Below are 16,921 nucleotides of genomic sequence, written 5' to 3' on the forward strand. Positions count from 1 at the left end.
TATGACAAATCCCATGGCACATGAAATTTCACTGTAGTACCTAATATTTTTTGTTGTACCAATAGTTAGAAAATATGGTCATATATAACAATGAAGACTGAAATACAAGTCTGGTCTGGATCTGGCTTAAAAAACCAAAGAATATTTGCCAAATATAGCTGTAAACTGCTCCATTCACCTTGACTAATACAGTATTGTAATAAAATATATAACTCTTGCTAAGCAAGTGAGTAAGATAGAGCAAGGTGGCCAGAAAGTGAAACAGCCAAACAATAATGAGCCATGCTGTAGCCTTACAATGCCACTACTTGCAACAACTTTCATATGGAGCTTTAATTTGAAAAATGGTAGGGCCCTGTATATCCTGATGTCACGTTCTCAGGGTGCAGGCAGGCAGGAGTCCAAAACCAATCCAAGGTCAAAGTCCAGGAAGTCAAGCAGGAGCCAAGTCACCAATGCAGAATCACAAACCAGAATCAGAAGTCAATGTCCAAAAGCCAAAAGGTCAGGGTGTAAAGGAAATCAAGCAGGTCAGGATCAGGAATCAGGAAGGAGCATGGATGCAAGCCAGAGAATAGACTTGTTGCTTCCACAAGGTTACCAGGTCCCGGGTGGGAACTATATGGGAGTCTCAATAAGCTCCCTGGGTGTCAGTGACTCTGCTAGAACTCAGGGCTGAGAGACCTGAAGCATCGGCGTGCCTCATGTCTTAGCTCTGAAAGTTCTTTCTGGAGCCTGCTTCGAACTCTTGAGATGGGAGGAGGAGAGCTGGAGGAGATTGATTGTCAACAGTTGACACTGGTGCCTGGAGAGTGATTGATGGGCCAGCTGCTGTTTGTTCAGCTGAGGAACTGGCTGGCAACTCTTCCAGGTCTGTTAATCCTTTCAGCTCCTCCTCATCAGGGCTCATGACACTATCCCCCCCCCGCAGAACCCCCCCCCCCCAGAAGGGTCAGGCCGGTCAGGGTAGGCCATGTGGAACTGCTGCACAAGGTCAGGGGCATGTAGGTTGTCTGCGGGTTCCCATGAACGGTCCTTGGGGCCATAGCCTTCCCAGTCCAAGAGGTACTGGAGGTCCCTGTGGTGGATTCAGGAGCCCAGGAGCTGGTGGACCTCGTATTCCTCCTCGTCACTGACCAGGACAGGAGGCGGCGGTGCTCGAGGTGGCAGCCAGATGGGATCCGGTTGTGTAGCAGGAACAAGGAGGGACCAGTGGAAAACCGGGTGAATGCAGAGGGTGGCTGGCAGCTGTAGCTGGAAAGCAACGGAATTGATTTGGTCTGTGATCAGGTAAGGCCCCGTGAAGCGAGGGTCCAGCTTGCGAGACCAGCCAGGCCGATGCAGGTAATGGGTGGAGAGCCAGAAGTGGTTCCCGGGCTTCAGTGTGAGCCCCACCTGTTGCTTTTGGTCGGTGGCTGTCTTGTAAGCCTCTTTAGCCTGTTGGAGCTGCTCTCGGAGCAAGTCCTGGAGAGCCTGGAGTTCCTGCAGGTGCGCATCAGCAGCAGGGACTGCTGTGGGGGGCAGGACTGCGGGAAAGAAGCGAGGGTGGTGCCCATAGGTAGCAGCAAATGGGGTCTGTTGCATGGATGCATGGATGGCATTGTTGTAGGCAAACTCGGCCAGGGGTAGCAAGGTGGCCCAGTCATCCTGCTGGTAGCTGGTGTAACAATGCAGGTATTGTTCCAGCGTGGCGTTGGTGCGTTCGGTCTGCCCATCCGTTTGGGGATGGTACACTGAGGACAAATGCACCTGGGTGCCTAAGCTGGAGTGCAGGGCTTGCCAAAATTAAGAGGTGAACTGGGGCCTCAGTCTGAGATCAAGTGTGCCGGGAGCCCGTGCAGGCGAAAGATGTGCTGGAGGTAGAGCTGGGCTGTTTCAGGAGCCATGTGGGTGGCTTGGGACATGGAACATCTAAATAAATTATCACAAAGCGGTCGAGCAGGTCGCGTAAGATGTCGTTCATCAGCCTTTGGAAGACAGTGGGGGCGTTGGTCAGGCCGAAGGGCATCACGAGATACTCGTACTGGCCATAGCGGGTCCCGAAAGCCATCTTCCATTCGTCTCCTGCACAGATCCACACCAATTTGTACGCACCTTGGAGATCCAGCTTGGTATAGACCTGGGCTCCCTTAAGGTGATCCAGTAGTTCTGGGATCAGTGGCAAAGGGTAGCGGTCTCGGATGGTGATTTTGTTCAGGGCCCAGTAGTCATTGCAGGGCCAGAGCTCACCGCCTTCCTTCTTGACAAAGAGAACAGGGGCAGACAGCAGGCATGTGGATGGCCAGATGAAACCCCGTTCCAGGTTTTTGGCGAGGAAGTCCCGCAAGGCTGCTAACTCCTGTTCGGACATGGGGTAGAGCTGCCCCATAGGCGGGGTGCCCCCGGTACCAAATTGATGGTGCAGTCATAAGGCCAGTGCGGGGGGAGCTGGTCGGCTACCTTTTCCTCAAAGACATTGGCAAAATCTGTGTAGGCCGGGGGAAGTAGAGGACCAGCAGCTGGAGCAGCGGCGGCCAGGGTGGCCAACCGGGCCTGGTGAGGACAAGGGTCCTTGAAGCTCAGCTTTCCCTGTGCCCAGTCCACGAGGGGGTTGTGCTTTACAAGCCAGGAGAGTCCCAGAATGAGGGGAAAGTGGGGCATGTGAGCAACATCGAATTGTACTTGCTTGTGATGGTGTTGAATCTGGAGCATGACTGGGGGGTCTCCTGGGTCATCAGACCGGAGCAGAGGAGGCGCCCGTCGATGGCTTCGTCCAGGGTTGGGGTGTCTTTGTCCTGCACTGGGATCTGGTGTTGCTTCACAAAGGCCACGTAGATAAAGCAGCAGATGGCCCTGGAGTCCACTATGGTGTAGACGAACAGCCAGCACCCGTCTGGCAAGCACTGTGTGACCGGTACAAGGAATGGGCCCTGGCCAGTAACATAGGGTTCAAGGAACCCGGCTAGGTGCTCCAAATCAGGAGGTCCACTCAGACTTGGGACTGGTCTTTTACTGGCAGCAGTGACACGGTACTGGGCTGGGTGCACTTGGCAGGGCAGCCGGAGAAGTTCCCCGCCCCTCCACAGTACAGGCAGAGGTTTTGTGAGCGGCGCCGTGCTTTTTCCTTGGGGGTGAGCCGCGGCCCTGCAGCCCTGAGTTGCATGGGCTTGGGATCGTCAGTCTCGGGAGTGGTGTGCATTGGGGTTGTCACTGTCGCTAGGCGGCGGGGCAGCTGAGAGGGACAGGCACTGCTTCATGCTTGGCAGTGGCTTTCCAGGCGGCCATCAATTAGACCTTGCAGTGTGGCCAGTTGGTCTACTCGTGCCAGCTCATCAAGGACTTTGTCAGCCAGCCCCTCCATATACTGGTCCATGAGGGCAGCCTCATTCCAGGCTAGGTCTTGGGCCAGAAGCTTGAACTCAGTGGAGTACTGGGAAACCGAGTCCCTACCCTGCTTCAGGGTCCGAATCTTCCGATCAGCGGTGGCTGCTTGCTGGGGGTTAGCAAAGGCTACCGCCATATCATCCAGAAAGCCCTGGTAGTCAGTCATCAGGGGCGATGGGGGCTAGAAGCAAGGGGTAGCTCATTTAGCTGCCTGCCCCTTTAAGAGGCTGACAATGAAGCATACCTTGGTCTTGTTGTTGGGGAAGTCTCTGGCACATAATTCAACAGACAGTTTGCACTGTGCCGGGAATGCAGGAAACTCCTCCACCTTCCCAGTGAACTTCTCTGGGGGAAGCATCAGGCACTTGGGTGGGGCAGCGACAGTGGCTTGCTGCTGCTGTTGCAGGTGAGCCACCATTTGAGTGAGGTGCTGTACCTGAGTGAGCAAGGCTGCTAGCTGCCCAGAGCCTCCACTTGCCTCCTCATCCATCTTGTGGAGTGTGTGGGTGGAAGCAATCTGTCATGTTCTCAGGGTGCAGGCAGGCAGGAGTCCAAAGCCAATCCAAGGTCAATGTCCAGGGAGTCAAGCAGGAGCCAAGTCACCAATGCAGAATCACAAACCAGAATCAGAAGTCAATGTCCAAAAGCCAAAAGGTCAGGGTGGCAAAGGAAATCAAGCAGGTCAGGATCAGGAAGGAGCGTGGATGCAAGCCAGAGAATAGACTTGTTGCTTCCACAAGGTTACCAGGTCCTGGGTGGGAGCTATATGGGAGTCTCAATCAGTCTGCTCCCTGGGTGTCAGTGACTCTGCTAGAACTCAGGGCTGAGAGACCTGAAGCATTGGCGTGCCTCATGTCTTCGCTCTGAAAGTTCTTTCTGGAGCCTGCTTCGAACTCTTGAGATTGTCAACAGCTGACACTGGTGCCTGGAGAGTGATTGATGGGCCAGCTGCTGTTTGTTCAGCTGAGGAACTGGCTGGCAACTCTTCCAGGTCTATTAACCCTACTCCTTGTCAGGGCTCATGACACCTTACTGGAGTTCTTGTCAGATAATCTCCTTCCTTTGTGAAAACAGCCCACTAGCATTAGTCAAATAGCATGTAGAAAGGCATTCTGCCAACCTACACCTCTCCCCTCTTTCTAGGGATGCCAGGTCCTTTCTGGCTCTGGACAGGGGATGATCCTCTTGCATGCAAAGTGGAATGATGTCACCCAGAAGTGACATCATCATGCCAAGCACGCTGTGCATGGGATGCTCTATCAATTTGGGTTAAAACTCTATGGTGTCAAAGAGTTTTAACCTGAATTGCTAGAGTATCCCCCATGCAATGTGCCTGGCACAATGACATCACTTCCAGGTGGCATCATTGCACCAGTCACATTGAGCATGATGGAGCTCTTAGGGGACAGGGATCCCCCTGGGGGCCAGCTCTGTGCCAGCAGGTCGGGGGTTCCAAAACCGGGGAAAACCCCATCCACACAGCAGAAGGCTGGAAACCCTGCTTCTTCCCCAATACCCAACTCTCCAGGGAACTGTTGTATCAAAAATGTCGAAATGTGAAGGACTATAGACGGCAGCAGAGGGGGAATGCTGCAGCTGTACACCAAACACCGCAGCAACACAAAGAATACAAATGTTAACTTCTAAAGGAAAAAGCTTGTCCCTGCATTTTGGAAATATCCAGTGATCAGCCTGATTTTATAAGTAATCCAGACTTCTGAAGGGAAGCAAAACATAATGCAGAATTTTCCAAAATACAGTGAGCAGCTGTAGCCACCATAGCAGCCGCACAAGGCCTGAATGGCAGCACGACAGCTTCCAGGGCCTGGCTGCAACTAAAAACAGCTGGGTCAGAAGTGACATCTGCTGTTGCAAGAGCAGGGTCCATCCTGGTGGACCTGGGTTTTAAAAGCCACTGGCCAAAGGAAGGCAGGGGAGACTGAAGTTAAGGCTGAGGTAACAGCTGAAGATGTGGGTGACAGCTGTGGAAGTGGCAGGACCAAGCAAGGCTCTGATCTGGGGACAAATCAGGGGAGCGGGCCAGAAGCCCAAGTGGGGCTACCAGTCAGAGTAGGCGCACAGGTAAGGCAAGAGAAACAGTTAGGGCAGCCACAACAGTAGAAAGTGGCAACAAGAGGAGAAAGCACTGTGCAGAAGGGGGACATCTGAGGGGCCTGGTGCCCAGAGTGGGTTGAGAGACTCTGGCATAGGGATGATTGCACGCACTAGGAAGGCACAGAGATGTAACATAGCATCATATGTATCAGTAGTAACCATAGCAGGTGGCCTGGGAGGAAAACCTTGCAAACTACAACAAAAGGTTCCTTGTGGAAAGCCACAACAAGGTGTGACAGCAGGAGTTGTTCTCAAAAGCCACTTCCTCACAACAATTAATAGGTGTACCCTGGTGACCTCAACAGCTAAAACAACTGAAGTCTTTCCAAGAGCCCTGATGTTGGGTACAAAATAAACCAAAGACTACAGTGATGGAGAACCAGTTTTTCATTTAACAATATAAAGCCTCCAAATAATCAAATGTCTACCCTGCACAAAGTGGAACTCATGGATCTCTTGTAAAGCAGAGCAGAAGAAAAAATTACATAATTTATACCCCACTTTTCTGCCTTCATAAGGGCCAACAAAGCAGCTAACAAATTACATGATGTGTAATGAGATCATTTTTTAAAATCATGAACCTCCTCCCAACATACATTATAAAACAATTAAAAACAGCTGCAATATACACAAAGACATAAAAACAAACACTGGCAGGAAAGAGGGATCACACATCTATTGTTAATTTTTATCTGTATGCCAATTTGCTGCTATCTGCAGGTCTTACCAAATGAGTTATTTCAATCTTAGTTGTATTTATTGCTCAGATACTTATGCATCTTGACTCTAATTAGCCCTTCCTGGCAACTACCCCCCTCTACCTATATGTAACATCTGGTGAAATCTGTTTCAACATACCTGAAGGAGCATTCATCTAAGTCTCTCAGTTCTTGCTTAGACCCAGAATTGAACTTTGTTGGCCCTGGAGGTGCCACTGGACTCAAACTTGGTTCTCACATCTGTTTATTATCTCTTGTATTTGAATGCTAATTTACTTCTATTTATAGATCTTACCAACCACTTTAATCCAATCTCACTATAATCACCCTTGTGTATCTTGACTCTAACTAGCCCTTCCTGGTAACTAACCTCTCCCCATTTATATGTAATGGTTGAAGAACTTTTGTTTCACTGTATCTGAAGAGGCATGTTTGCTCATGGAAGTTTATACCCTTGTCTTAAAGGTGCCACTGTTCTTCATTTAAGCCAGAGGTGACTGATCTTTCAAAGTTAATGTTCCTGACATCACTTACCCATTTGCAACTATTTCAGCAGGTGTGGCTTGCATGTCTCCATCCTGCAGACTTTTGAAAAGATGCATAGACCAAAACAGCCCTAATGCTGAATGAAAGCTCCTAGTTTACAGTGCCCTCCTAAGCAAAGTTGCATCTATCTGAGACAACTGAAGTCAATTTTCAACTACAATACCTTTTGCTGTCAACAAACAGCCTACAGCCAAATAAAACTAAAAAGGGAATCGACAGGACAACCAGAAAGCAACCTAAACATATAGAGTTCTATTTTAAACTGATATATCTTTGGTTTAAATGTCTTGCTTTTTTATCACTGAAATTCAGAAAACCCTGTATACTTTGGAATGGACTTAAGCTTAATAGGTTCTGCTACTTACATATTTCCACTTTAACTATTCACTATTTAACTTTTGAAAACTCTAGAAAATATTTTATGTATCCTCTCTCAGCAGCAGATTTCTCTCTGGGGAATGCTTGAGATCAATGATGCATATTCCTCCTACGGTTCACAACCACCTGCCTTATAAACTCACAAAACTTCTTGATATAAAAGTGATTCCATAAGCAAGGATGCTGAGGTTTAGGGTTCTTTAAAATCTATTTCAAACTTTTAAAAGTTTTCTAATGAAAATATTCCTACAGATTTCAGTATTCTTTTCTTTTGGTTCTAACCACATACTATGCCTGTTTCCCTGTTCATAGATCTAAATATTGTACAGACACTTCTACAGTAACATTTTATAAAGGAGCTTTAGTGTTATTCTCAGATGTGTATTCTGCCTTTTTCTTTGACAATTAGTCAGAATTGCACTAAAGGAAAGACATGAGTTTTGGAACCACAGCTGTTTGAATAGTTGATATGGAACCATGTTATATATGATGGAAGGGCCATAGCTCCATGGCAGAGCACATTATTTGGAATGTGAATGGCCCAAGTTTAATTCCCAGTGTCTCAAGTTAAAAGGTTTTAGTTAGCAGGGCTGGAAAAGCCCTCTGGCTGAGAGCTTAAAGAATTGCCAGTCAATGCAGACAGACTAGGCTAGTTAGACCAATGGCCTGACCCAGTATAAGGCAGTTTTATATTCCATATGAGCGTGTTTCCAGATTTCTCCTCAATTCCTTAGAGCAGAAGTCCTCAACCTCTACACCGTGGACTGGTACCAGTCCGTGGCCTGTTAGCAACCGGGCCAGGGGTTGTATAATTATTTCATTATATATTACAATGTAAGAAGACAACATTGGATTTATATCCTGCCCTCCACTCCGAATCTTAGAGTGGCTTATAATCTCTATCTTTCTCCCCCACAACAGACACCCTGTGAGGTGGGTGGGCTGAGAGAGCTCTCCCAGAAGCTGTCCTTTCAAGGACAACTCTGTGAGAGCTATGGTTGACCCACAGTCATTCCAGCAGCTGCAAGTGGAAGAGAAGGTAATCAAACTCGGTTCTCCCAGATAAGAGTCTGCACACTTAACTACACCAAATAGAAATAAAGTGCACATTGTGTCATCCTGAAACCATTACATGTCCCCCCCCCCAACCCCCATCCGTGGGTACAACTGACTTCCACAAAACTGGTCCCTGGTGCCAAAAAGGTTGGGGACTGCTGCCTTAGAGGAGTGAATTGCCTTTTAATATATTAATGGCAGCAAAGGGTAGAAAGGTCCTGATACCTACTACTGTTAGCCTACCATGACAAAGAGAAAGCTAAATGTCATAGTCAATTCCTCTAGATTAAGTATTTTTTACATAGGTGTGGCCTTAGGAAAGTTTGGGGTTTTTTTTAAAGTTAGTACTCTGTGAATAGAATTACTAAAAATAAACACAATACTATATGTAAATAGTGGGTTTTATACTGTCACATTTCTACATACATTAATACTTTCTAACATCTCTGCTTGCAAGCTGATCAATATAAGGGAACAAGCCAAAGTTACTATTCTGTTTTTTATGGTACCATCATCTTAAAGGTAAAGGTGTCCCCTGTGCAAACACCAGTCGTTTCCAACTCTGGGGTGACATCGCATCATGACATTTTCACAGCAGACTTTTTTACAGGGTGGTTTGCCATGGCCTTCCCCAGTCATCTACACTTTAGCCCCAGCAAGCTGGATACTCATTTTACTGACCTTGGAAGGATGGCAGGTTGAGTCAACCTTGAGGCCGACTACCTGAACCCAGCTTCCACTGGGATCAAACTCAGGCTGTGAGCAGAACTTGGACTGCAGTACTGCAGCTTACCACTCTGTGCCACGGGGCTCCTATCAACATCTTACCTTGATACAAAAAATAAAAATCCTGAACCCACTGATATTAAAGAACATTCACAAAAATGCACAAAAAATAAAAATACCAATATTGGCTTTTAAGAAAGTGCATGCTGTCTTTGTATTATAAATGGCTATACAAAGCAGTCAGTTTCTGCAATAGAGTGGAAAGAGCAACACACACAGAGTGACAAAAAGCCTGCCACAAAGTACAATGGAATGTGGTGGCTGGAAGACAAAATTCTTTTGGGGGGAAAAACACTGATTGAGCATACATTGTGAAATGAGAGGAAAAATCCATGGGAAGTGGTAATTTTCCCCAGTTCTCTTTGAATGCAGGATTAACAATTTTAAATAGACAAAAAAGAGGGGAAGTCAAAGTAAAAAGTGAATTTGTAGACAAGTCTCACTTTCCCTAGATCAGATCTCAGCAAATTTCATCTTTTGGATTTGTGGCAGAGACAACACATTCTCTAACATATTATAACTTTGTTTGCCTTTGCACTTAGTCTTCAGCACTTACCAAATATATACACAGACTTCATGAACATTATTGAGCTCCACTGAGTGACTATAAAATTAGCACAACATGCAACCTACATTTTTATCCCTTCCATACTAAGGAAGCTTCAGTCCTCACAAGCTGTCACTGTAAAACTGCATATATTACATTTCTCATGCATCTCCTTTACTAGTCTGCTTTACTATTCTCAAAACAATACCTTAATGAGCCCTTTGAAAAGGGAAACTTTTTTTCACAGCAGTAGTCTATACAAGTTCTATCTAGCATTTTCATCCTCTTCTTCTTACAACTATGCCACCTTCCCTAATTTTGCACTTCAGAAGCTATGACAGTTTCTTGTTTCTCTGAAAAAATTGGACAGTTATAAGAGATTGCAGCAAAATGTTAAAGCACAAGTTATATATGTTACGACTACAACACCAATTTAAAAAATCTAGTAACTAGTACAGAGGTGGGAAACCTCCATCCCAAGGGTCGTATGCGGCCCTCGAGGTCACTTAGTGTGGCCCTCGGGGATTGTTGGGCCGAACCGAGCCATGTGGCAGCCTCTCTGGGGCCTGGCTGGCCAGCGAGGATCGTGGGGCCCAGCCACTCTGTGCAGCAGCCTCTCCAGGGCCTGGCAGGGATCACAGGGCCCAGATGTACTGTGCGGCAGCCTCCCTGGGGCCCAGCTGGCCTGCCAGAATTGCTGCAGGGCCTGGAAAAGTTACTGTCACAGTTCAGTTTGCACTTGATTATCCCAGATGGTGTGGCCTAATATGCTAATGAGTGTGTGACCTAGTATGCTACTATTAGGGGATATGGCCTAAAATGCTACTGAATTCCTGCTGGGCTTTTTCTACAAAAAAGCCCTGGACCTATGCATTTGCCTAGGGCAGCGGGCCGGGTGTGTGTGCGCCAGATTAGGTTCCCCCCACATGACTGCAAATAGAAGAACAATTACTTGTATTAATTTTGCTGGCTTGAATCATTCTCCCTCAGCGGAGCACTGTTTTTTAAGTTGCTGATTTTTATGGCCCGCAAATGATGTTATAAATATCCATATGACCCCTGGCATTAAAAAGGTTCCCCACCCCTGAACCAGTATAAGCACTTAGGTTAGAAGGTCTTGTGTATTATCGGGATTGCTGAAGGAGAAAGATGAGTCTGGTATCTACCCCACAATTCCTGCTAAGAACTCTGCTAACTGCCATCAGTGAGGCCAGATGGCAAAGTAACAGCAGCCTAGCAGCCAGCTGTCCAGTACTTAAAGATCCAGCTTTGAGACTCTCCCTTCACCACCACTGAAATGAAATAGAGCAGCAAGGCATCCTTCCATTTACACCTGGTTCACAACTCTTAAGGAAAACCATCTTCTCGAACACTTTCTTGTATCTTAAATGAAATTTGAATTGGTTCATTGCTGAAAAGTGTTAAACTAAATAAAACAATGTGACAAATTAAAAAGCGATCACACAGCTGAAAAGGAAAATGGAGACTGCTAAACAGTTATACCCCAGATTTCAAATGAATACAAATAACCTTTGTATTCCTGGGAGGATGCATTTCTGGGATCACCTGGGATGCATTCCTGGGATCACCACAAATTGACAAAATCCACAAATACTGACAAGGTAGGGGTCTGCTGCTTCCTAGCAGCAAAACAACCAAACTTCCCTCAAACTTTAACAATTCAATGATTATTGTGATGACACAGTAGGAGTGAAAACAAGCTAGAGACTATCTTATGACTGGACCATGAGGAAGTGAAATTGTGCAAATTACAAGGGTCTAATGAGTTGATATGTAATAAGACATTCAAGCACTTAGTCATTCCAGGTTAGTTACATACTTGACATACTGTGGATGTTACAAGTAATAGACTTTGTATACTTTGTGCCTTCAAATACCACAAGTAGGACTGAACAAAAATAATGGATTATACTGCAGTTCTCTATTCTTTCACTATCAATAACATGCATTTTTGGTTTAACGTTAATGCCGCTGATGATGCTGGTAATCCAAACATCCCCCACAAAAACTGCTCTTTTATTACTTGCCCAAGGGCCTCTGGCCATAAAAACCTTCACATATGCATACACTTCATCACATGAATATCGGTGAAACTACACCAGTGTTTACAACTACTATCAAAACCAGCTTGTGTTCAGAAGATTCAGTGAGCATTTGTCTCGATGTCAAGCAGCTTGAAAATGTTCAGGTCATCACGTTAGGCCTCACACAACCGAAAAGGCAGACATTGGTCTTCGAAATTCCACAATTTTATCCTCAGATGCTACACAATTAGCTGGAGAGCATAACCTTCTCAGTGTCAGGGCCAAAAAATGCTTTGCAAGGACCAGAAGAAACCCCATACTTGCAACATTACTGCTTGGAGAAGACCTCCATATCTACATAACTGCCTCTTTTTCAAATCCGAAGGCAGGCAACTCCTCCTCGGCGCCACCCTAATTGGCAGCCCCCGGGGTTGCAAAGAAAAAGTAGCACAGCCCCCCCTCATTCATTCTTTCCCTTGGCGAGGTGGCGGAAGTAACAGAATCCCAGGCAAGCACTAACGGTGGAAACATTCGCAACAAACAAGTCAGCAGCAACTACAAGCAAGGCATCTGGGGACGAGGCGCGCTAACAGTGAGAGACGGAAACCAGGGCCTCCGCAACGGGGAAATGCCCAAGCCAGGAGAAATGCATCCCGACAACCAAGCATCTTAGCAAACATACGCAGCCAGTTCCCACTCTCACTCCTCCGAAAGCTCAAGGCTTGTACGCCACTCTCTCCTTCCCACTCACCTCAGCGCGCTTCCATCCCGAGGCACTGGCAGTCACCACAGCCATTTCCCGTTGCAGAGAAAGTTCCTTGCAAACCCAACACCGCCCCCCCTCCTCTTCCTCTTCTGCCGCTGCTTCCCCGCCTCCCTAGTTCACCGCGCTGGGCTGCTTGCTGCTACTGCCGTCACCGCCGTGCGTTCACTTCCGGTCCTTAGCAAGGCCAAGCAGGCTGCTGGAGGAAGGGACTAAGAGGAGGGAGGGCTGGTGGGGGGGAAAGGGGATGGGGGAAGGCGCTACTCTTGAGGTGTTGCTGCTCACGTCGATGGGACTAGCAGTCTCCTTTACATTCCTTTTCAGCTGTGTGGTCGCTTTTTAGTCTAGGACTAATAAGAATAGAGCTGTTTAGGTTCAGGTGCTTGGGACAATAAATGGAACATTCTTGCATTGCTCTCACCTAGGGCTTATTTTCTGTTGTGCCTTTAACGGGTTTGAGAAGACAGACATTCAAAGGTGGGGATCTTTCCTGGCTGAATTTTCTTCTCATGTCACTGTTAAGGGTCCAGGTGTCTTGCGGGGCGCGCTTGGCATATCCCTTCTCACGCGTCATCGCGGGTTGTGACATCATTCTGTGAGCCTTTTTAAAAATTGCTCCAGAAAGTGTCTAGGACTAAGCGGACTGCGATACACTATCCTCTAAACGCCACAGTAGACCATAATATTGAATGAACTTTTCAGGTACGCCTTATTTGAAGGGCCTGTACAAGAATGGCCACCTTTTTATTCTAGCAGGGCTCCTGTGCCTTTAACAGCTCCATAACTGTTGGAAATTCAACATAGCATTTCTCCACGGTTGGCCCATGCTGAGTAGAACTGTGGCTAATTAAGTATTCTGGCCAGACGCAGAACTTGAACGTTTGCCGGAGAGTAGCAACGCTGACTGGTATGAAAATGTATTTAGTAGACCCAGCCTAAACAGTCACCTCCTTCTATAGCAATCCAAAACCCGCCCACTCGTAACCTCAGTGGCTGCTTCCTAGAGTGGGCGGTAACAAACAGCTGTGGGGTGATTGAGAGAGGTTGGATTTCAGACTGAATGTGGACAACGTGACTTTTGTTCTTGATTACGTGCTGCTTTTAATGGCAATATTATATCTATGATAAGCACGTTGGGGCTAGGCTGAGAATATCATCCATCCGTGCCTGAGTGACTACACGATTATTATTTCTGTTGCTCCTCAGCGATTCCATAACAAAATTAACATTTTGTGTGTATGTGTGTGAGTGAGAGAGAGAGACATCCTCGGAAACAGAAGACCGACCGGATATAGTAGGAGATTGTACAAAGTGGGTTTTTGAGCTTGGAATGCATATTCTGCTGCTTTTAAGCCAAGGCGCTTAAAAATTACTAAAAGCAGAATCCAGAAATAATAATTGGTAACTGAAACACTATTCACCGGTGAGTTATTTTCACTGACGTTAGATTAGTGCGTGATCAGCCGTCAGAGAAAAGGGTACGAGTAAGCTGTTCGTCATCATTTCCTCTTCCTGCCATTAGAAGTAAGAATTCTGTGGATTCTTGGAAACTTGTACAACTAATTGAATATCGTGCGCTGTGGGAAAAGGACACTGACTACACGGGAGAAATAAACGGGACGTATTTCAAACCACACCAGTAAAGGGAAGTTCTAAAGCTGTGAAATAGTAACTATGCAGTAGACATAAGTTTTCAGGTCGTCTATGGACAAGACTAGAGAGAGCGTCGTGGGTGTTTAAAAAGGAACATTTCGAAGTTTCCAGTGACAATGAAGTAGAGCAGTGATTCCCAAAATGAACATACTGCCCCCTAGGGGCCAGTGGAATTATTTAGGGGCACTAAGAGCAAAGGGAAGGGGAGAGGGCGCTAGAGGTGAGCCTTTCGACCTTGTTCATCTGTTATGATTCACCAGACCAGCGAAACCTTCCTCGTTTCATTTTTAAAGCGTTACTCCTTTTATCGCTTTCAAAGTTATATCCTTTGGTCAAGTTTGTTTGTATTGGCAATACTAAGTAATCACAAGGCACTTGATTATTGATTTTAAAAAGAACAAATCAGCTACCATGCATCTGTGGTAGGTGAAGGTTTGTGTATGTTTGTTAAGTAATTATTATATATAAATATTTTATTCTATAAATTTCCTTTACCCTTATGCTTTTGTTAGTAAGCACGTATAGAAATATTATTCATGAAATATTATTTGCTGTATATTCATGTTCTAGCTACAAGATTAGATCATAGCATTTATTTATTTTTGTATGCATAAGTGTCACAAACTCATGCCTATAAGTTATTTTTCTGGGAATCTATAGCTATAAAAAAGCAAGTGTAATTCCCCCCCTCTTTTGAATATTATTGAATATTGAATACCAAATTTACTGTGTGTTTACTGTATATGTACATTAGCATGCATTTCAAAAACAAAAATAATCCTTGGTAGCTAATTTTGTTTGTGCAGATGTGTGTGTTTTCTAAATAGCATTTGTTGGTCTAAAATCTTCAGCTTTTCAACTGATATAATTAAAATGTATCAGTAGTTCAGCCTGTCTGAGCTAGGAAGAGAAAAGTGGGATACAAGATGATGATCTGCAAGGTTTTTTGTGACTATTTGGATATGTTGCATGAACATATGTTTGAGTTTTTAGAGGATCTTATTTCCATATAAATTGGTTGCAGATAGGGTGATAAATCAATTTTCAGATACTGAGTTGGGGTAGTAGAGGAAGAAGTAATTGAGCTACAAGATGATAATGAGCTGAAGCCAAAGTTTAAGAAATCATACCAAGAATTTTAGTTATGGAAGGAAATTTCTGTTCGCTATCCTGCACTATGGACAGTGGTTAAGAAGCCCCTTGTTGCATTTCTGATATCATATTAGGTGGGACCGTGGTTTTAGTGTAGTCATCCAACCTCTTTCAGGAAAGAAATTGGCTCCAGATTACTAAGTGTGGTGATTTAAGACTCCTGCTAAGTGACTTTAACAGACTTTGGGAAACTAGTGCCATTTAATCAAGCCCATCCATTGCATCATGAATTTGCTGAACACAGAAGTAGTTACCAAATGTGGTGTCTAAGATTCTTGCTAAATGAGTATCATTCTTTGAAAAGCTGGTATTGCTAGAACAAGTTTATAGATTTTGTTGAATAAATTAAACTAAAATGTTTAAATTGGATTTTGAATAAATGTGCATCTTCTGTCCAAGATGGAAGTAACCCACCAACACAGCTGAATGATAGTGGATGAGTCTGTATGTTCAGAAACTGAGGAAGTGGAAGAAAGAGCGAGAGAGAGGAGAAGTAGAAATTGCTGTGAGTTGATTAAAGAACCTGAGAATACAGAACATCTATGCGGCATATATGTGGAGTAATGGATCTGCTGCCCTGTAGGAGTACCTCTTTATCTCTACCTGTGCTCTGTCAAATACCACAATGCTGTAAGTTATCAGTGCTTTTTCTTCAAAAGAACTTCTCGCCATTTTGGGAAGTAGGAAAAGTTTAACTATATCTATAGAAACCTATAGAAGCTATGCTAGTTGTAAGAGGGCAGGTGAGGGGTAGTAATGGAAAGTTTTGCTCAGTCTTTTCTGAATTCCACACAGCACCATTCCACATAGTCAACACTACCACCCTAAAAAGAAGAAACTGAATCTCTACAACAAAGTTCTATAACACAGCTAAGTTCTATAACACTGCTAATAACTGATAGCAAAACAGGCATCATTATGAAAGGTAAGATATACTTAGGAGATTTTTTGTTTACCTGCTGTTTTTGCTTTTTCATGTTAAATGTCTCTCAATGATTATTTGATCCAGTGATCCATCACACTGTTTGAGATAAAGAAATAGAATTTCAAGCAATTCCATAACAATAACAAAAAGAATAACTGTATAGAAGTAACAATTGTTAATACAAGTCTTCGCTTGCTATTCTATATTTTGTTATTTCTATACAGTTTTTCCTTTTGTTATAACACTTTTCTGTATAACCTTATTGTTTTTGTATTGTTTTTGTTTTTTAGACGTTGGCAGATATTGGTTGGTATGTAGATGTTGGTCTAAAAACCTTATAATATTCCAGGTCTCTTTTCATGGTGATAGCACTTCAACTGCTACATAATAGCAGAAAAATATTCATATGTCTTAGGACCAGTGTTCCCTCTAAGCTGCAGAGTCTTGTGAGCAAAAATTCTACTTTGTGAGTTACTGGTATTAAAGTTGTGAGCTCCTGGCATTAAAGTTGTGAGCTACTGCGTAAATTACTTTGCCCTGTGTTCATCCTTCCTGAGCTAAGACAAAAATGTGTGAGCTGGAGGCTAAAAATCTGTGAGCTAGCTCACACTAACTCAGCTTAGAGGGAACTCTGCTTAGGACTGTATAATATAGTGGGTTCAATACTATGCATAGCATAGTAATGACTGAATTCTAAGACTGCTTTACTGGGCCAATGGGGCCAACTGTATACAATTCAAGGTTCCCGCACTAGGAAGCCATTGGATCATTTAAACTAGCAGAGGGGACGTGATTGGAGCAGGGCAGCAGGGATTTGGATCCTACTGCCCATTGTTTCCGAGTCCCCAAGCTCCAACCTAAAGGCTCCAATGA

At 45.0% G+C, this 16,921-nt stretch overlaps 1 protein-coding gene across 1 annotated transcript in view; it reads right to left on the reverse strand.

Moving 5' to 3' along the window:
* Positions 1-13,214, reverse strand: part of PIK3C2A (phosphatidylinositol-4-phosphate 3-kinase catalytic subunit type 2 alpha) — an 82,116-nt gene extending 68,902 nt beyond the window's left edge. The window contains exon 1 of the mRNA XM_060263156.1: positions 12,740-13,214. The gene's annotated coding sequence lies outside the window, so the exon portion shown is untranslated. The remainder of the gene's footprint in view (positions 1-12,739) is intronic.
* Positions 13,215-16,921: the final 3,707 nt, after the last annotated feature.

The sequence above is a fragment of the Heteronotia binoei genome, chromosome 21, assembly GCF_032191835.1.
Source record: "Heteronotia binoei isolate CCM8104 ecotype False Entrance Well chromosome 21, APGP_CSIRO_Hbin_v1, whole genome shotgun sequence".
Lineage (NCBI taxonomy): Eukaryota > Metazoa > Chordata > Lepidosauria > Squamata > Gekkonidae > Heteronotia > Heteronotia binoei.